At 43.4% G+C, this 21,007-nt stretch overlaps 2 protein-coding genes across 2 annotated transcripts in view; both read right to left on the reverse strand.

The window, feature by feature from the left end:
* The window catches only part of LOC108719524 (gastrula zinc finger protein XlCGF57.1-like), a 385,853-nt gene extending 373,780 nt beyond the window's left edge, over positions 1-12,073 (reverse strand). Inside the window, exon 1 of the mRNA XM_041566905.1 lies at positions 11,951-12,073. The gene's annotated coding sequence lies outside the window, so the exon portion shown is untranslated. The remainder of the gene's footprint in view (positions 1-11,950) is intronic.
* znf214 (zinc finger protein 214) overlaps positions 1-21,007 on the reverse strand; it is a 210,501-nt gene that overhangs the window by 78,864 nt on the left and 110,630 nt on the right.

The following is a 21,007-nucleotide window of genomic DNA, read 5'->3' on the forward strand; positions in this document are numbered from 1 at the left end:
GATTAACCCCCAGTCTCCCCTCTCTATCAGTCCCTGCAGCAGGATTAACCCCCAGTCTCCCCTCTCTATCAGTCCCTGCAGCAGGATTAACCCCCAGTCTCCCCTCTCTATCAGTCCCTGCAGCAGGATTAAGCCCCAGTCTCCCCTCTCTATCAGTCCCTGCAGCAGGCTTAACCCCCAGTCCCTCAGACAGTGCAGCAGTAGGATAGAGTTGCCAGTTTTATGTTTGAAAACCTGGCCAAGACTAAAAAAAACGAGGCAAGAATCATACCAATGATCCCGTTTTGAGTGGGACAGTCCTGCTTTTGACGGCTCAACCCTGAGTCCCGGATGGATATGTAGTGAATTGTCCAGACTTTCTCTTTGATCTCCTGCACTGAACAGCCAGAAAAAGATACAAAGTTTCCAAGTTAATTGGCTCTTGGCAGACAGCCCAGAACACATACTTAACATACCTTTGTAACTGTTTTAGATAAGATAAGAACTTTGTGATAAGAACACAACTCAAGGGCAATTCACCTCCATTAGAAAAACTATAATAAGACATTAAAACCCACAGAAATGTGTTGAAACTTTTATAAACTGCCAAATTTAGTAAAACAGACATGGTAATTAGGGGGTGTGGTCACAAAAATGGGTGTGGTCGAAAAAAATTCCGCTGCGCTATGAACGGCGAATGTTTTTATCCCTCTTTCTGTTTCTAACATGTTGGGAGATTTGCCAAAAAGTAGCCCAAGTCTTACACTGGCAGTTCTATGTCCCGTACGTTATACAGGTGACTGACAGTTGTAACCACAGCAGGGATTGTGGGAGGAGTAATGTTAGTGGGTGTGTCAGTAACAATGAATCCAGCACTGGGGCATCGCTGTGATATTACTGAGCCTGCCAGTGGGACAACCCCTCCTCCATGACTAAAGGAATATCCCTTCAATCTCTCGTCACCCCCTCCCTCTCCCAACTGCCCCTCCAGCTGAGCCTTGGCTGCTGGCTTTTCCCTTATATAAAGCAGATGAAAGGGCCTCACCTCCCCCTGCAGTGAGTGACAGACTCCTGGCCTGGGACTGACAACCGTCCCCTCGGTCTGAGCCAGTGTGGAGCTCACGCTGACAGATAGAAGTTGTGGAGGAGTGTGAGCCCTGAGGGAGAGAATCCTGCCCTGGGAAGGCAGCTCGGCCCTTTAGCCAATGAGCTTGTTTGGTTTGAGACCAATGAAATGATTGTGTGTCAGAGTTGTCCCTACTGCACAGACACGGCCATGTTGCTGGTGGGCAGATGCTAATCAGGAGAGCTGGCAGTGCAGGGTCAGTCACACGTGGGCACCAGATTAGAGACAAATGGGATTTGAGTGTCAGTTAAAGGGATGTGTCTGATGAGTTTTACTGTTTGTGAGAGGAAAGAGAGTGGAGTTTGTTTGTGAAGAGACTGAGGGAGGAATCAGTGAGGGATGTAATTCACAAAGTGAGGAGCAGAGAGGCCGACAGGATTAATGTGGAAAACAGCAGGAGTAGTGGGGGAGGGTTACTGTACAGACCTGTATCAAGTCCAATATCCTCAGAAAAATCACAAAGTGGTCGGGTTGGAAATTCCTGATTCCCTGACAGTGTTGTCACACCTCCCAATTGTCCCGTGTTTAGAGGGACAGTCCCTCTTTTGACAGCTCGTTTGTACTGGAAAGTCCCTCTTTTCTCTGCGCTGAACAGCCAGAAAAAGAAACAAAGTTTCTCACTTCATTGGCTTTTCGCAGAGAGCCCAGAACAGCCAGAAGCAGCAGATAAGACGCTTTTGTTACAATTGCGAAATAAGCAAATAAGTAATTGTAACAATTAAAGATAACCGGTCCCTTGGGAGAAGTTAGACTCACAGCTTAAACTTTTTTAAAATTGTTAGGTAGAGAAACGGTATCCTGGTCTGGGGTGAACGGGTGGAAGGGTTGGCGGGGAAAGGGCAATTGGTTTGCCGCATGCAGCTTGATATCCGCTGCCATTAGCGGAACATACACTGGTTCTGGGGTGACTGAGGGAGAAGGGTGGAGCGGGAAGAAGCAGTTGCCGTGCGCTGTTGTTCTCTCTCTGGCCGGTATCGGTGCAATTCTCCACTAACATCGCACATCCAGTTAAGTGATCACACCGTTAACTACTCGTTACCCACAGACTAATCACTCAGCTTGAATCGCTGTGTTAACGGCATCTGTGGGGATTCTATTACAAGCAGTGGCGTAACTACCGGGGGAGCAGGGGGTGCGATTGGGCCAGGGCCCGCACCCCCTCAGGGCCCCCCGGCTGCTCGCACACCACTGTGTTTTTAGGTAAATGCGGCCATTTCTGGCCGTACGGAGGGGGGCAGGGCCCGGCTGCACGTCCCGCGCCAGGGCCCGCCCCCTCTAGTTACGCTGCTGATTACAAGCAACAGAACGCTACGAATTTAAGTTAATCACAGTGGTGATATAATACCTCCGAACCATATATAGTGAATAAAGTAGCCCCTCTTGTAAAATATAAGGATATTATAAGTTACCGAGGAGTTTCATGACCATATAAAAGTACGAGGCCGAAGGCCGAGTTATACAGGTCATGGAACTCCGAGGTAACTTCTAATATCCTCATATTTTACAACTGGGGGTACTTTATTTATTATAATACACACGTCTCAGTGAGTCATGTGACAGAAATGACATCAGAACTCACCGTTTATAACTGATGACATCAGAACTCACCGTTTATAAGGATATAATTCACAAGATATTTATGGCTTTTGAGTATTATATATTGTATAATACATGAGGACATTGATAACGGTGCTATAAACATTTATTAACACGTCGTTTGTCCCCACCAGACCTCACCATTAATTGGTTTAACAGTGAATATATGAACTGTTATAATCGATCCAGCAGAGGATTTTTTGGCTACCGTTTAAAAGCTTATGGCCTAGAGTCATAACAGCTTTTCTCTCCTAATCTTTCTTTTAAATGTACTTTCGGTTTATCAATTTTATAACTAGAAGTAAAAGTTAAGTTTTATCAATTTTTGGGACTCTCAGATTGAGTCAGTGGGAAGGTGCAATTTATGGGACATACTTTTTCTTTTTGTTTTATTCTTAAAGGACAATTCACCTTCATTAGCAAAACTGTAATAACTGGAAAAAAAACCCAGAAATATGTTCAAACTTTCATTTCCTGCCAAATTTTGTAAAATGAACGTGGTAATTAGTGGCCACAAAAATTCACCATGCTGAAATAAACACGATGCTATGATATTATATTGTCACTGTATTGCCTATACATACTAATGTAATGTTACCTTGGGGAATAGGAGTATTTACTATCACAAACATGAATTATTGCTTTAATACCCATTTGTAAGAACCTTCCAGCCACTCAAATTGCCTTCCGAGTCCCTTGTTAGTTTGAGATATTACCTTAGTGAATTACTTTTCCTTTTTCTAACGACCGCCCCTCTGTGACACTGGAAACACTCCGGAGTTATTAATTATAATGCCATGGCCATGCATTTAAAGGAGACACAAGAATGTGCCAGTTATTATACTCTTTTAAATATAGAAGGAGCATATTTTAAAAGCTGTGTTTCTGGTTACTCTATTGAGAAATCTCTGCAAATACCCTACTAGTCTCACCCTTTAATTCCACTTGCTGCTGCCTCCTTTCCCAGGCTGTGCAGGGGAGCTGGCGGCATTCAGCAAACTGAACTGTAGGGCAGGAACCTGTATTATTGATAACTTGATTATTATGGTTTGGTAAATGAGTTTTGAAGTGTTAATTAGCTAATTAAGTGAGTTTTGGACACAGGCTGATTTCAGCCCCCGACCTCTATCCGAATCTTCTTGTCTGTCCAGAATCCTTGCGTTGGCTACATCGCGAACACACTCGGCGGATTTCGGCTACGAAATGCAAGACTTTGCAGTGTAATGGAGTGACTGAAGTTTATCAGAGCTCAAGTCACATGGTTAAGGGCACCTGAGAAATGGAGATCATGTCTAGCTATATGCCGAATTGCAAAATTAAATGTAAAAAAATCTGTTTGTTTTTTTAGAAAATGGATTTCAGTGCAGAATTTGGCTGGAGCAGCACTATTAACTGATGCATTTTGAAAAAAACATTTTTTCCCCATGACAGTATCCCTTTGAGGAATAAGTAATGATTGCATATGTGTGAATAGGGCAACAGAATGTGTAATGTAAAATTAATGAAAATGGAGATGTTGAAAGAGAAATCAAAAACTGAAGGGGTGCCACAAATAACTAATATCAGTACACTCACCAAGTTCAAAGGGTTGTCCAAGTGCACCAGACCCTCAGCCCCAGGGGCAGAATAAACCAACAGCAGTACCGTTGAAAGGGGCTTCAGGCACACTGGAAAACCATGGGGCCACAATTATAAAGTATAAAAATCTCAGTTTATTAATTCACATAAAAAAAATCATATAGAGATTTAATCGCCTGGCGACTAATCGCCTCGTTTTTGCAGCGACCAATCTCCCCAAATGCCTTCCCTGTTCCTGCGCCAGCTAAAATGAAAAAACGCAGGCGCTAATCACACGCGTCGATTCATTTTTCCGAAGTCGCCCGAAGTTTCCTTGTGAGGCAACTTCGGAAAACGAACCGCCGCGTGCGATTAGCGCCGGTACTTTTTTTATTTGAGCTGGCGCAGGAACAGGGAAGGCGTTTGGGGAGATTGGTCGCCACAAAAACGAGGCGATTAGTCGCCAGGCGACCAAGTCTCCCCAAAACACCCGGTGTGAACTAACCCTATGTGCCTGAAGGGCACGAAACACAAAGGGGTTTTTTATAATGGTCTTTGTAATGATTTACAATATATTTCTGATTTATAGTGAATCAAAAAATAGCCTTAAGTATGTCACAATGTCCCTGGTCCAACGTTCCATATCAAAGACGAGAATAAATAAACAGACACCAGACAAAGCTCCTGCTGATCTATTGAAGCAATATTGAACAGGTTTGGGTTTAGAGGTCTCCTCGGAGCTTGACTTTAGAAGAAAGCCTCAACTTTTGGTCAGTAGCTTCAACTAGAGTCCTGAGAGGGGTCCAATTTTTGGAACCCGTACCTGCAACCTGCAATCCACAGCCCGGACCTGCAACTCACATTCTTACCCGCTTGGACCCACTACCCAACCCGCAAGTACCTTATCCACAACCTGGACCCGCAACCCGCTGACCATCAAAAATCAGGAAGTGCTGTCATTGTAACCCGGAAGTGACATCATCAGAAGTAGGAAAAATAAGTAGAAGGTGGACAGCAAAACCAATATATTTAAAATACAATTTATTATATAATCACAAAAACACTGGCCGGCCAGAAAACACAGTGAATAGAATACGAATAAATAATTCTAAAATCAGTAATAAATACAATCCAGATGGGCAATCACTTTTCCTGGGGAGAAAATTCAAATGACTGTTCCTTGGTGTTATGGTATAGGCTTCTAATTTAAAAAGGAAGATGGTTGTGAGTTGTAGTTCAACAAGACAGAAAAGTTATTTCCCAGAAGTTAAAGCTGGAATTTTTGAAGCAGCAGAGGATGGTTGTGTGTTGTAGTTCAACAAGACAGAAAAGTTGGAGCTGGGATTTTTAAGCAGTGGATTGTGCAGAGTATTTAATTAGATATAACAAACAGGCCGGCCGGTAGATGGCTGAATTTAGAGAGCAGATTATAAAAAGGGGGTATATTGGGGCATCCCCCACTCCCTCCTCCTTGCCAGCTGCACAGGCCCCCCAAAAAGAAGCTGGAATAATATCACCAGATACACAGTTCCGGAACTTCTCAAGGGCACAACCTGATTTGAACTCTCAGCAGCCTTAAGCCTGTTTCACAAATTTTCCCCTAGCGGTTTCCTTAAAGGACCAGTAACATCAAAAAATGTTTTTTAAAAATTCACTAGTACACAACGAAAAAAAACCACCAAGACAAATTATACTTTAAAATACCAAAGTCTTTATTAATAAATAACTTACAGAAACTCTGCTTCCTGTCCTCTACAGAAACGGCGACAGGGCGACCATCCATGAAGTGGCGCTCGATTTCTCCTCCCTGGCTCTCTGCTGCTGGATCCTTTAGCTCCCACATGAACGATGCGGCTGCTCTCTGCGCTGCTTTGCTCTCCGCTACTTCTTCTCCCCCCTGGCGAGCTCTGCACTCCCATCTTCCCCTCCTCGTCTGGGTCACAGACGCCGCATCCCACAGCTCTTGGAAAGGGATGCGGCGTCTGTGACCCGCGTCTATACCTTAACTTCTACCCGCAACCTGCAGGGTAACGCAGGTTTTTGCGGGTAACCCGCGGTTACCTGACCCGCTGCAGGACTCTAGCTTCAACTCGGATCCATGAGTGGGTATTATTGGGAACCTGAAGGTCACGGGCCAAAGCTTCTGGGGCTTCCCGATGTCTGTTGAACAGATGCAGAATTGGCCATTTCTGTAAACACTTCAGTAAATCTATTTAATTTTAAATTCTAAAATCATTAATAAAGGTTCACCCCGTTATTACAACGGCTTTCTCTTCGACAAGATCTGCTTGATGCACGGAAAGTGTTTTCATGTCATGTCCTGGCTGCTTTTTGTGAATCATTTTGTGTAACTTGAGATTGCAGTTTTGAATAAAGCCTTTCCCACATTCTGTACAGGTGAAAGGTTTCTCTCCAGTGTGAATTCTCTTATGTCTCTGAAGGGAGCCCTTCTCAGTAAAATGCTTCCCGCATTCTGTACAGGTGAATGGTTTCGCTCCTGTGTGAAGGTTGAGGTGCTTTTGAAGTTGACGGGTTTCTTTAAAACATTCTCCACATTCCGTACAGGTGAACGGTTTCTCTCCAGTGTGAATTCTTTCATGTATACGAAGGGCACCTTTTGCACTAAACCTTTTCCCACATTCAGTACAGGTGAATGGTTTCTCTCCAGTATGAAACCTATTATGTCTTTGAAGGTAGGCCATATCAGAAAATGTTTTTCCACATTCTCTACAGGAGAAGGGTTTCCCTCTGGTGTGAATTCTTTGATGCCTTCGAAGTTTTCTCTTTTCTGTAAATATTTTGCCACATTCTGTACAGGCGAAGGGTTTCTCTCCAATGTGAATTCTTTGGTGCGTTTGAAGTTTTTCCTTCTCAGTAAAACTTTTGCCACATTCCGTACAGGTGAATGGTTTCCCTCCAGTGTGAATTATTTTATGTTTATAAAGGGCACTCTTGTCAGTAAAACTTTCCCCACATTTTTTACATGTGAAACGTTTCTCCTGAGTGTGAATTTTCTGGTGTATGCGAAGGCTACTCCTTTTGGTAAAAACTTTCCCACAGGTGGATGTTTTCTCTCCAGTGTGAATTTTTTCATGTACCTGAAGTTGCCGCTTTCCATAGAATGTTTCCCCACAGTCTGTACATGAATACGGGTTCTCCCCTGTGTGGATTCTCTCATGGATTGTAAGATTTTCATTGCAAGCAAAAGATTTTCCACATACTTTACATTTGAAGGCTTTCTCCTCTACATGATCTACTTGGTGTAGGGAGAGTGTTTTCGTGTCAGAAAAACTTTTGTCACACTGGCTACATCCAATGGGCTGCTTTTTGTGAATCATTTCGTGTGCCTTGAGATTGTACTTTTGAATAAAGCTTTTCCCACATTCTGTACAGGTGAATGGTTTCTCTCCAGTGTGAATCCTCCTATGCCTCTGAAGGGAGCCCTTCTCAGTAAAATGTTTCCCACATTCTGTACAGGTGAATGGGTTCTCTCCTGTGTGAAAGTTGAAATGCTTTTGAAGCTGTCTCTTTTCTTGAAAGCCTTCCCCACATTCTGTACAGGTGAAAGGTTTCTCTCCTGTGTGGCAGTATTGGTGCCATCGAAGTTGTCTCCTTTCTGCAAAACTTTCCTCACATTCTGTACAGGTGAATGGTTTCTCTCCAGTGGGAATTCTCTTGTGTGTCCCACAGAGGTGGGTGAGAAGATCACTATTTAAAGGGAAGGTTTCCCCACATTTACTGCAGATAAAACCTGATCCATCAGAGCTTGTTAAGCAATCGGCAGATCTTGTGCCGGACTCCCAGTCAGTCTCTGGTTTGGGCAGTTCAGAACTGTGCTCAGCCTTCATGTTCCCACCTAATAACAACAAACAGGAGAGAACTGAAGGGGAATATATAGCATTGCTACAAAACATTGTTATATCTCAGCTAACTTAGATACTGTAATTTATTTGCTGTTATTTATATCGATTCCTGCAGCACTTTACAGAGATTATACATCATTCGCTATCTAAGAGGAGCTTTCAATCTAAGGTGCCTAACCCTCTCTTGATCCCTCCAATCTTGACAACCTCCGACCTATCTCTCTGCTACCTTTCATCTCTAAACTACTTGAGCGCCTAGTCTACAACCGACTAACCTGATTCCTCTCTGACAATAACCTGCTGGACCCCCTACAATCTGGTTTTAAGCCACAACACTCCACGGAAACTGCCCTGACTTGACTAACTAATGACCTTTTAACTGCTAAAGCCAACAATCATTTCTCACTACTAATACTGCTTGATCTCTCAGCCGCATTTGACACTGTAGATCACCCTCTCCTCCTCCAGTCCCTCCAGTCACTTGGCCTTCGTGACACAGCCCTGTCCTGGTTCTCTTCTTACATCACCAATCATTCCTTCAGTGTCTCCTACAATGGAGTATCATCTTCTCCACTACCTCTTTCTGTTGGGGTTCCTCAAGGCTCTGTCCTGGGACCATTACTATTCTCCCTCTATACTTCCTCTCTCCGCAAATTAATCAACTCGTATGGTTTCCACTACCACCTCTATGCTGACGACACTCAGATCTCTCTCTCATCTCCTGATCTCAACCCAGAACTCCTAACTCGCGTCTCCTCCTGCCTGTCCACTATCTCTACCTGGATGTCGCAACGCTACCTTAAATTAAACCTCTCTAAAACTGAAATGGTTCTCTTTCCTCCAACTAACACCAGTAACATCCCAGAAGTATCCATCATAGTTAACAATTCCACTATCACCCCCTCTCCCCAGGCCCGGTGCCTTGGGGTTATCCTAGATTCTGCCCTGTCATTCACTCCTCATATCTAGTCACTTATTAAATCATGTCACTTCCACCTAAGGAACATATCCAAAATACCATCATTTATCACCCAAGATGCTGCCAAAATTCTTATTCACTCTCTCGTCATATCACGTCTAGACTACTGTAACTCTCTATTAATTGGCCTTCCCCTCCAGAGACTGTCAGCTCTCCAGTCCATAATAAACACTGCTGCGAGGCTCATACACCTCAGCAACCGCTCCTCCTCTGCCTCGCCATTCTGTCATTCCCTGCACTGGCTTCCGTTACCTTTCAGAATCAAATTCAAATTAATGACACTGACTTTCAAAGCACTTCATAACTCTGCCCACCCTACATCTCTGAACTCATCTCTATATACTCACCCACTCGCTTACTACGCTCCTCTACTGACCTGCTCCTCAACTCTTCTCTCATTACCTCCTCACATTCAAGACTTTGCAAGGGCTGCACCCCTCCTCTGGAACTCTCTCCCACGGTCTGTCCCACTTTCTCCCAACCTTTCTGCTTTCAAGAAATCTCTTAAAACGCACTTCTTTCGAGAAGCCTCCCCTCACTCTGCTTAAGTACCAAACGCAACACCACATACAATACCACATTTCTCACCCACTTAATTCGATCTTGCCCACTCCCACACCTTGTGTATTACTCCCTTCCCTTTAGAGTGTAAGCTCTTTCTGCATAGGGCCTTCCTCATCTTTTTGTACCGGTATTGATTGTGATGTATGCAACTCCATATATTCTATGTATGTAATTCATGTGATGTAGTTGTATAATCACATTTACTTTACAGTGCTACGCAATATGTTGGCGCTATATAAATACATGTTAATAATAATATTCACGCACACTTCGGTGGCTTTAGTCAGAAGCCAGTTAACTGCCTGTGTGTTTTTAGAGTTTGGGAAGAAACTCCAAAAACACTTGCAGACACTTACAGCCTCTTAACTTCCCCCCTTACCTCTCCCTCCCCGCACAGTGTATTACAAATATATTAGCTCCTATTGGGAATACTGAGTGCAAGAAGCAGAGCAGCACAGTGAGGTCCCTCCGCTCCATCTTATGTCATTGAAGGCAGATGGAGGGCAGTTGAGGGGCTGTTATATCTTGGGGGGGGGGTTAGTTCTCCTTTAACTGAGCTTATAATGGAATTCCAGACTTAGCTACACTTATTTACTGGTGTTTAGCCTATAAGGGGGTTTATTCCCCACTATGTGTTTGTATATCCATCTATAGTAAGATAATACAAGGATCATACTGCAATTATCCATCATATTTATGCAAGTTACATATTTGATTACAATACCACATTTTTGTATTTGGCTTTTGCATTTTTGGTTTGTAAGGGTTCACACTGGCCATGACAATAATATCAGCAAATTGTTGATTTATTTCATAATAAGAATTGATAGACATTTGGCACAGTATTTGTAACGCACTTGCTGTTTAGGTTTATCATTGTCACTAATTTACATCTCTAACGTTAATATTTCATGGTACTGGAGACTCAAACTGATGCGCTCACTAGTTTTCTGCTTTTACGCACACACACACACCGACAGGCACACAGACACAGACACACACACACAGACACACAGACACACACACACACAGACACACACAGACACACAGACACACACGCACCCACACACACACAGACACACACAGACACACACGCACGCAGCATCAAAACATCATCACAAAATACTGGGCTTTGCCTCCTATGGGCACAATAGCTCAGCTGAGATACTCACTAGTGATCACTAGCTAAGATCCCATTGTGTATTGATTTGCATTTCTGTTGTTGGCCTTTGGAAATTCACATTTACTGGGAGATTTACCCATATGTCCAGTGTGGGGCAGAATTATTCTTCACACACAAATAATTCTATGGCCACTGAGAAGCCTTGGGGATAAAATAATTCCCAATATGAGACACATGAGCCTTAACCTACAGCTGAACAACCAAAGTCTAGAAAACTCATGGACAATTCTGAAACTCCAGACTGTGCTACTGTAGCATTGTGACAGCAACTCATACCTGTCTCACTGGCACAAGCAGGGGGATAATTACTATCAGTGTTACACACATACTCCCTGTCTACTTACCCCCATCACTAACTGGTACTGCTAAACTTTCCACTGGGGTCACATGATCTTCAGGGTCTGATTTATTTTCTTTCTTTATCTGTAATATTTGTAGTTGTGGCTCTGGGGAAGCTGGAAGTAAGGAAGACACAGGGGTGAGTAAAGCTGGGAGTAAGGAAGAGACAGGGGTGAGTAAAGCTGGGAGTAAGGAAGAGACAGGGTGAGTAAAGCTGGGAGTAAGGAAGAGACAGGGGTGAGTAAAGCTGGGAGTAAGGAAGAGACAGGGGTGAGTAAAGCTGGGAGTAAGGAAGAGACAGGGGTGAGTAAAGCTGGGAGTAAGGAAGAGACAGGGGTGAGTAAAGCTGGGAGTAAGGAAGAGACAGGGGTGAGTAAAGCTGGGAGTAAGGAAGAGACAGGGGTGAGTAAAGCTGGGAGTAAGGAAGAGACAGGGGTGAGTAAAGCTGGGAGTAAGGAACCACAGAAGAGTCTCCCTGTAAATAACTGAACACTAATGAATACTGATTACTTACCCCCATCAGTAAGTGGAACTGCTGAGCTTTCCTTTGGGTTCTGATCATCTCCACAGTCCAGTTCTTCTTTCTCTGTCTTTATCTGTAACATTTCTGCTTGTGCCTCTGGGGAACCTGCCAGTAAGTAATGGGCAGTGTCATGTAAAGCTGGGAGTAAGGAATTCTACTGGGAATTATGTCTGTAGGGCAGAACCTCCTGCTGGGGTTTAACCCCTCCTGTCCCTCCAGCAAAGCTGAGTTGTACTGGGACCAGTTTATCCCCCAGTCCCACAGTCTCCCCTCTCTATCAGTCCCTGCAGCAGGATTAACCCCCAGTCTCCCCTCTCTATCAGTCCCTGCAGCAGGATTAACCCCCAGTCTCCCCTCTCTATCAGTCCCTACAGCAGGATTAACCCCCAGTCTCCCCTCTCTATCAGTCCCTGCAGCAGGATTAACCCCCAGTCTCCCCCTCTCTATCAGTCCCTGCAGCAGGATTAACCCCCAGTCTCCCCTCTCTATCAGTCCCTGCAGCAGGATTAACCCCCAGTCTCCCCTCTCTATCAGTCCCTGCAGCAGGATTAACCCCCAGTCCTCCCCTCTCTATCAGTCCCTGCAGCAGGATTAACCCCCAGTCTCCCCTCTCTATCAGTCCCTGCAGCAGGATTAACCCCCAGTCTCCCCTCTCTATCAATCCCTGCAGCAGGATTAACCCCCAGTCTCCCCTCTCTATCAGTCCCTGCAGCAGGATTAACCCCCAGTCTCCCCTCTCTATCAGTCCCTGCAGCAGGATTAACCCCCAGTCTCCCCTCTCTATCAGTCCCTGCAGCAGGATTAACCCCCAGTCCCACAGACAGTACAGAAGCAGCAGGAGGAGGAGGAAGAGGGAAACTCAATTACCCAGCAGGCCAGGGACACAGGAAACAGGAAGTAGTTACAGGAAGGTTCAGCCTTTCCCTCTATCAGGTCTGGGTACAGAGAGAAGCACAAAGATCTCTCACTCCTCCCCCTGGGAAGGCAGCTCCGCCCTTCAGCCAATGAGCTTGTTTGGTTTAGACCAATGAAATGATTGTGTGTCAGAGTTGTCCCTACTGCACAGACACGGCCATGTTGCTGGTGGGCAGATGCTAATCAGGAGAGCTGGCAGTGCAGGGTCAGTCACTCTAATAGTCTCATTATGAAGGGATGAATATTAACATTACATGAAATAGGCAGTTTCCTTATATTTTTAGACATTAGCTTGCAGACATGGTGGTACTTAAGGTTTTTGCTATTCAATAGATAAACACTGGTACCCCTATTATTAACATGTATTTATATAGCACCAACATATTGCGTAGCACTGTAGAGTAAATGTGATTATACAACTAAATCACATGAATTACATACATAGAACATATGGAGTAACAAACATCACAATCTATACTGGAACAAAGAGGTGAGGAAGGCCCTATGCAAAAGAGCTTACACTCTAAATGGAAGGGAGTAATACACAAGGTGTGGGAGTGGGCAAGATGAAATTAAATGTGGTACTGTATGTGGTGTTGCGTTTGGTAGTTAAGCAGAGTGAGGGGAGGCTTCTCGAAAGAAGTGCGTTTTAAGAGATTTCTTGAAAGCAGAAAGGTTGGGAGAAAGTGGGACAGACCGTGGGAGAGAATTCCAGAGGAGGGAGCAGCCCTTGCAAAGTCTTGAATGCGAGCATGTGAGGAGGTAATGAGAGAAGAGTTGAGGAGCAGGTCAGTAGAGGAGCATAGTAAGCGAGTGGGTGAGTATATAGAGATGAGTTCAGAGATGTAGGGTGGGCAGAGTTATGAAGTGCTTTGAAAGTCAGGGTCATTAATTTGAATTGATTCTGAAAGGTAACGGAAGCCAGTGCAGGGATTGACAGAATGGTGAGGCAGAGGAGGAGCGGTTGCTGAGGTGTATGAGCCTCGCAGCAGTGTTCATTATGGACTGGAGAGCTGACAGTCTCTGGAGGGGGAGGCCAATTAATAGAGTTACAGTAGTCTAGACGCGATATGATGAGAGAGTGAATAAGAATTTTGGCAGCATCTCGGGTGATAAATGATCGTATTTTGGATATGTTCCCTGGAACTATAGCAGGGTGACTGTTACCCCAATGTTTCTATATATCTGTAACCTTGTTATGAGCTAAGGGGGCCCAGTCTGAAGGTCAGTTAGGGGGAGATTTGGGGTGAGTGATTATCAGCACAAGCTAAGTTTAGGGGTCATTACAAATCATGAAGTAGAAAATGAGGTTTCCCTTTTATATCAGCTGATACAATAGGACTGGTTATTAATGTGCTAATTGTACAAGATATATTCCTTGATAAAGGGCTGTGGTTGCCCTGGGCTGGTACAGAAGCTCAGAACATAATGTACAATATTTCTGCCCTACTTCTTTAGTGAAGCTTTAGTTCTCCTTTAAGTATACAGAACGTGTCCATGGTGAGGAGTTGCCATGGGAAATAAAAGAACATTCTCTGTGGTGTCTGATTAATGTGCAAATTGTGCTTGCAGGGAAGTGGGTGCAAGTGCTATCTCTTCCATTGATTGAATCTCCCATTTGAAGTCATTGTTTAAAAGTAAAAACACAGTTTGCGAGAGTTTGTGGAGCTTTAGGCCTTCCCACCACATATATAGCAAAGTTCTTGCTGCCCAACAACCTCTCAGCACTTGTTATAGTGAAGACTGAGGGTTTATTTAGTGGGTGTCAGGTGGCAGCAGAATGATACCCGTCTGATGGTCTCTAGGTGCTTTATTGAAGTCTTTCTGCTTGTGGCTTCTCCACAGGTCTATCAGTGCATTTGTCTGGAAACCCATATTCTTTGAGTGGTGGGACCTTCCCTTGGGCAGTTGTTTGTTTACACAGCATCCATTATTCCACATACAGCCCAGTGGAGTCTGGCAAAAGCCAGAGGGGCTGCTGTAAGATGCCATAGTCAATATTTATTGGGCTGGCGGGGGGGGGGTTGTTTGGGTGTCTGTGTACCTGAAGTGCCAGGGCCTATTTTTACTCTCTGTCCAGACCTGGCTGGGGGCAGGTAATACCCATCCCAAAATATAAGCAAAACTTACCAAACAAAGACTCCATAAAATGAATCTGGACAGATATGTGTCATAGATAAAATCAATCTATAGAAATCTTTATATTTATGGTATGGTCATACAATCTGTGACAAAACAACTAAAGCTGGCCATAGATGTAAAGATTTTTAAAAGATCTTATCGTTATCGTGAGATCACAATTATCTTGAAACGATCGTTTAAATTTTTACAATTTGTCCATCAACTAAAAAGACCATTTCAGGCGATATTGCCAGCAAAACTGAGGGGAGCTGCCTGCTTGGCCCTGCAGACATAGATACATTACACTGGGACCATTTATTTAACCTGCCCGATCAATTTTCTGACAAAGTCGGAATGAGAAATCATTAGATGCACGATCGTTCGATTCCCACTAACCTCACGATAATTTGACGGATTGGTTGGATTGCACTAAAATCGGTCGTTCACCAAAGAAAAATCTTTGCGTCTAAGGGGAAATCCGTAATATTATGCCAGTGCTTAACTGTATTCCAATAGCACCTCCAAATGGTGTGTAACTGATAACCTTTGCTCTATGTGTTTAATGTTGTGTAGCTGGGATTCCTCTTATCCCCCAGAAGTTGACCCCCAACTGTGAGGGAAAACAACCAGAACCCTCTGTAACACAATACACATAATTGGCCGCAAGACCCTATGCAAGAGCTGTGTACTGTCTGGATCCTACATTCAGACTTAACTGGGCATGCTCACCAAACGGCACCCCATTGGCCCAGCAGTATGAGCTAAAGTCCTACAGTGGGACACCTGCAAAAGCGGGTACCCTGCGGGATAAGGGTAGGATTTTTGGGTGCAGTTAGAGGCGCAGGTCTGATCTAAATTTCTTATGTTATATTGTCTATATTGTAAATGTTGTTATATTGTTAATGATACAATTTTTTTTCTGTCCCCGCCCACTTTTGATGATGTTGCTTCTGATTTGCAGCAACAGCACTACCTGTTTAATGGTGGTCGCAGATAAGGCAGTTGCGGGTTTGGTAAATATGGTAAAGTGGGTAAATATGCAGGTTGCGGGTTCAGGTCTCATAAATTAGTTCTGCGCAGGACTCTAGTATGAGCTATGATTGGCAGCATTACAACTCAATGCCAGATTGGTCCCTATAATACCCGCCTGGCCTGTCATGTGATTGGCCCTTCTGGAAGCTGCCGTTGTGGTTGGCAGAAGGAATCAAACCCTTTTCTGCATTTACGACAGAGGCTGTTCCCTTTCTGGCTTACAAAGTTGGCTACCAAGCCAACTGTTAGTCTTTTTACCTACATGGAGGACCACAAAGACTACCCAGCTGTAAGCCATCACAGCTATCCCCACATGCACCAGTCACCAGCAATAGCACTGCCCAACCCTGACATTATCCACAAGCAGAACTACTGAATGCCGGCTGGCTACCATCTAGAAAAACCTGTGATGTTGAAGTTGCCATGCTACAATAAAGAACTGTATGTGTTGTGTAAGTCCTGCCCTATGCCCATGTCCTCTCGTGGCAAGGTGCCGGGACACAATCATTTCCAGAAATTTTGGTTTAATAGCCCAGACCTTTACACTCCTTATAACATTGCACCCTTCAACATGACTTCTGCACCTGGTGGGAACTCTCTCTCTCCACTCCCTACAACTGATAATCCCCATCCTCTAATTCTCCCACTTTACCCGTCTATTTGATAATGATGAAAATAAACCACACCAACTGCAGGTTTAGAGTCTATGGTCCTTTATTTCATTTATTCTTTTTTGCTGTTCAGGTTAATGGTTACAATGTTATGATTATTAGGGAAATTAATGGAATATTGGGGTGTGACATCCAAACTGCCCTTTTCCCTCCAACCATTAGGAACCAATGTCATTTGGTTTCAATATCTTGCTCATTTGTAGCAATTGCTGTTGTTACCCCCAGTAGTAACTATGAGAATCCTAGTAGACCCTGCCAAGTATCAGCAATTGCAAAGAGTCACTCCTTTATCTGAGCATCTCCTACTCATCCTCATGGTTCCATTCTGTACATTATAATGATCTGCTAAACTGGCGGCTCATGGGACACCCCAAGGGATTATAACCCTCGTCCTACTCAACAGTTGCACAATCCTTTTATGATCAGCCCATTAATCTGAAACAATGGGACGGCAGGGACATAGGCCGAGTCTCAGGAACATTTCCTTGGCAGAAGGTACCACACTGTATCTTTTGGGCTAGATAATTCTCCTAACTGTAAAGAGTTGGGCGCCATGTTTGCCCTTCATAAGCTGAAACCATTTTATAGCCAAAAAGGTAAGTAGAGTTTAAAGTCATCTTCTAGCAGTGATGTTCTATCACCTTTTTCCATTTACCACATCAGCGACCCATATAAGGTTCTTCCCAAGCATCTCTTGGGTAGTTTAAAAAAGAAAACCTTTGCCGTCATTCTGTACAGGTGAATGGTTTCTCTCCAGTGTGAGTTCTTTTATGTACATGAAGGTAATAGTTTGAAGCAAATCCTTTCCCACATTCTGTACAAATGAATGGTTTCTCTCCAGTGTGAGTTCTTTTGTGTCCATGAAGGTAATGCTTTGAAGCAAACCCTTTTCCACATTCTGTACAAATGAATGGTTTCTCTCCAGTGTGAATTGTTTGGCGGTGGCGGTTAAGGACGCTCTTTACAGAAAAACATTTCCCACATTCTGTACAGGTGAATGGTTTCTCACCAGTGTGACTTCTTTGGTGCACTTGAAGTCTACTTTTGTCAGTAAAACTTTTCCCACATTCTGTACAGGGAAATAGTTTCTCACCAGTGTGACTTCTTTGGTGCACTCGAAGTCTACTTTTGTCAGAAAAACCTTTCCCACATTCTGTACAAATGAACGGTCTCTCTCGAGTGTGAGTTTTGTAGTGGCGGTAAAGGCAGATCTGAAAAGAAAAACATTTTCCACATTCTGTACAAATGAATGGTTTCTCACCAGTGTGAGTTCTCTGGTGGCGTTGAAGGGTTCTCTTTTCAGAAAAACATTTCCCACATTCTGTACAAGTGAATGGTTTCTCCCCAGTGTGAGTTCTTTGGTGTATTTCAAGGCCTCCTTTTCCAGTAAAACTTTTCCCACATTCTGTACAGGTGAATGGTTTCTTTCTAGTATGATTCTGTTTGTGTGTGTGAAATGTGTATTTTGAAGAAAAAACTTTTCCACATGTACAAGTGAATGGCCCATTTCCAGTGTGAATTGTTTCATGTCTGAGAAGGGCGCACTTTTTAGTAAAACTTTTCGAACACTGTGTACAGGTGAAAAGATTCTCCCCTGTGTGAATATTCTGGTGGTTGCGTAGATGCCGCTGTGTAGTAAAACATTTGCCACATTCTGTACAGGTGAATGGTTTCTCTGCAGTGTGACATCTCAGATGGTTTCCAAGGGAGCTCTTTGCAGTAAAGCCTTTCTCACATTCTGTGCAGATGAAGGGTTTCTCTCCAGTGTGAATTCTTTGGTGAATTTTAAGTTTTGCCTCTTGAGTATATATTTTCCCACATTCTGTGCAGGTGAACGGTATTTTATCAGTGCCTTTTAAAGAAACATTCTCACTACATTCTAAAGAGGTGAAAGGTTTGTCCTCTCTGTGCTTTTTTATGATGTGTTTATCCAAACCAGAATGAAAAGAAAAACTTTTATCACATTCTGTACAAGTGAATGGTTTCTCCCCTTTGTGAAGTCTCTCGTGATTTGTAAGAGCAGTTTCGTGAATAAAACATTTCCCACATACTTTACAAGTGAATGGTTTCACCCCGGTGTGAGTTTTTTCATGCGCACGAAGGGTGGACTTTGCACTAAAGCTTTCCCCACATTCTGTACAGGTAAATTCATCCTTTTCCATGTGAATCATTTGGTGAATTTGGAGTCTTCTCTCTGTAGTAAAGTTTTCCGAACATTCTGTACAGGCAAATTGTTTTATGTGAATTTTCTGGTGTCTGAGAAGGTAGTGCTCATTCTTAAAAGTTTCCCCGCATTCTGTACAGGTGAAAGGTTTCTCTCCTGTGTGGATTCTCTTGTGCGCAACCAAACTATGGAATAAAGATTTTTTTCCCACACAATCTAGTTTCTCTCTGGAGTAGATTCTCTTGTGTGTCCCACAGAGGTGGGTGAGAAGATCGCTATTTAAAGGGAAGGTTTCCCCACATTTACTGCAGATAAAACCTGATCCATCAGAGCTTGTTAAGCAATCGCCAGATCTTGTGCCGGACTCCCAGTCAGTCTCTGGTTTGGGCAGTTCAGAACTGTGCTCAGCCTTCATGTTCCCACCTAATAACAACAAACAGGAGAGAGCTGTGATTGGTTGGCACATGTTACTGTGCTGATGGGAAAGACATGTCATGTGACATAAGCACCATGGACCACCTTCCCCCCTTGGGTCCCACAGGGGAATTCATGGTATAATTTTCTACAACTATCTCAAGTCTTACGCGTTTCCTCTGCCCTCTTTTTTCATTGGTGTTTGGGTCTTTAAATACTGGTTTTGTGTTGTAAGTGATCAAGCCTATGATTAAGTGTCTTAGGGACACGAAACGCGTAAGGCTCGAGATGATTGTTTCAATAAAGATTTTTTTTAACCAACTCATTTTTGGTCTGATCTATACGCGGCTTCCTAGAGTTCCCAAAACATCTTGTTTCTTCTGTTTATGAATTGTCTGCTCCCCTGAGCTGAGGGTCTGGGGCAGGAGCTCCTGGGCCATCATTCTACTTTGGGGAGTTATTCTGCTACTATCGGATACTCTTATGCTTACACATATACATTTGGGCTTACTATCATTTTCTACAACATCATGATGTGGTACCAGTGTGCATGTCCATTTCTCTTTTGCTCCCAGACCTGGAGGCCTATAGTTGCACCTCTGCTTCTCTTTGTTACATGTCCTCCAATACAGGGGTCATTTTGTTGCCCAAACTGAAATCTGGTGCTGTATCATCATTATTGCCTTTATAATGAGGCCAGTTCATTATGCTCCCCTCTTCCTGCTCCCAAATCTTCTATTATATTACATAGTTACATAGTTAAATTGGGTTGAAAAAAAGACAAAGTCCATCAAGTTCAATCCCTCCAAATGAAAACCCAGCCCCATACACACACCCCTCCCTACTGTCACATAAATGATATATACCCATATCTATACTAACTATAGAGTTTAGTATCACAATAGCCTTTGTATTATGTCTGTCCAAGAAATCATCCAAGTCCCTCTTATAGTCATTAACTGAATCATCACCCGGCAGTGCATTCCCCAACCTCACTGTCCTCACTGTGATGAACCCCCTACTCTGTTCCTTTAAATGAAACTTCTTTTCCTCTAGTCTGAAGGGGAGGCCTCTGGTACGTGATTCTCTTTATGGGTAAAAAGGTCCCCTGCTATTTGTCTATAATGTCCTCTAATGTACTTGTAAAGTCTAATCATGTCCCCTCACAAGCGCCTTTTTTCCCCCAGAGAAAACAACCCCAACCTTGTCAGTCTCCCCTCATAATTTAACTCTTCCCTCCCTCTAACCAGTTTAGTTGCACTTAGTCTCTGCACTCTCTCCAGCTCATTTATATCCCTCTTAAGGACTGGAGTCCAAAACTGCCCCCATACTCCAGATGAGGCCTCACCAGGGACCTATAAAGAGACATAATTATGTTTCATCCCTTGAGTTAATGCCCTTTTTTATAAAAGAACTTTATTTGCTTTAGTAGCCACAGAATGACACTGCCCAGAATTAGACAACGTGTTATCTACAAAGACCCCAAGATCCTTCTCATTTAAGGAAACTCCCAACACACTGCCATTTAGTGTATAACTTGCATTTATATTATTTTTGCCAAAGTGCATAATCTGCATTTATCAACATTGAACCTCATTTTCCAGTTTGCTGCCCAGTTTTCCAACTTAGACAAATTACTCTGTGTCAACACACAGTATAATTTGAATTAATGACAGTAAGAAACATTCCTAGAGTAAATTAAAGTAATTGCACTAATACAGAGATATGATTCCTGTACTTGTTGGATTTAAAGGAAAACTATACCCCCCAAACACTGTAGGTCTCTATAAAAAGATATTGCATAAAACAGCTCATATGTAAAACCCTGCTTCATGTAAATAAACCATTTTCACAATAACATACTTTTCTAGTAGTCTGTGCCATTGGGTAATCATAAATAGAAAATTGCCATTTTAAAAAATAAGGGCCGCCCCCTGGGATCGTAGGATTCACTGTACTCACATAACATACCAACAAACTA

The sequence above is a fragment of the Xenopus laevis genome, chromosome 6L, assembly GCF_017654675.1.
Source record: "Xenopus laevis strain J_2021 chromosome 6L, Xenopus_laevis_v10.1, whole genome shotgun sequence".
In the NCBI taxonomy this organism is placed as follows: Eukaryota; Metazoa; Chordata; class Amphibia; order Anura; family Pipidae; genus Xenopus; species Xenopus laevis.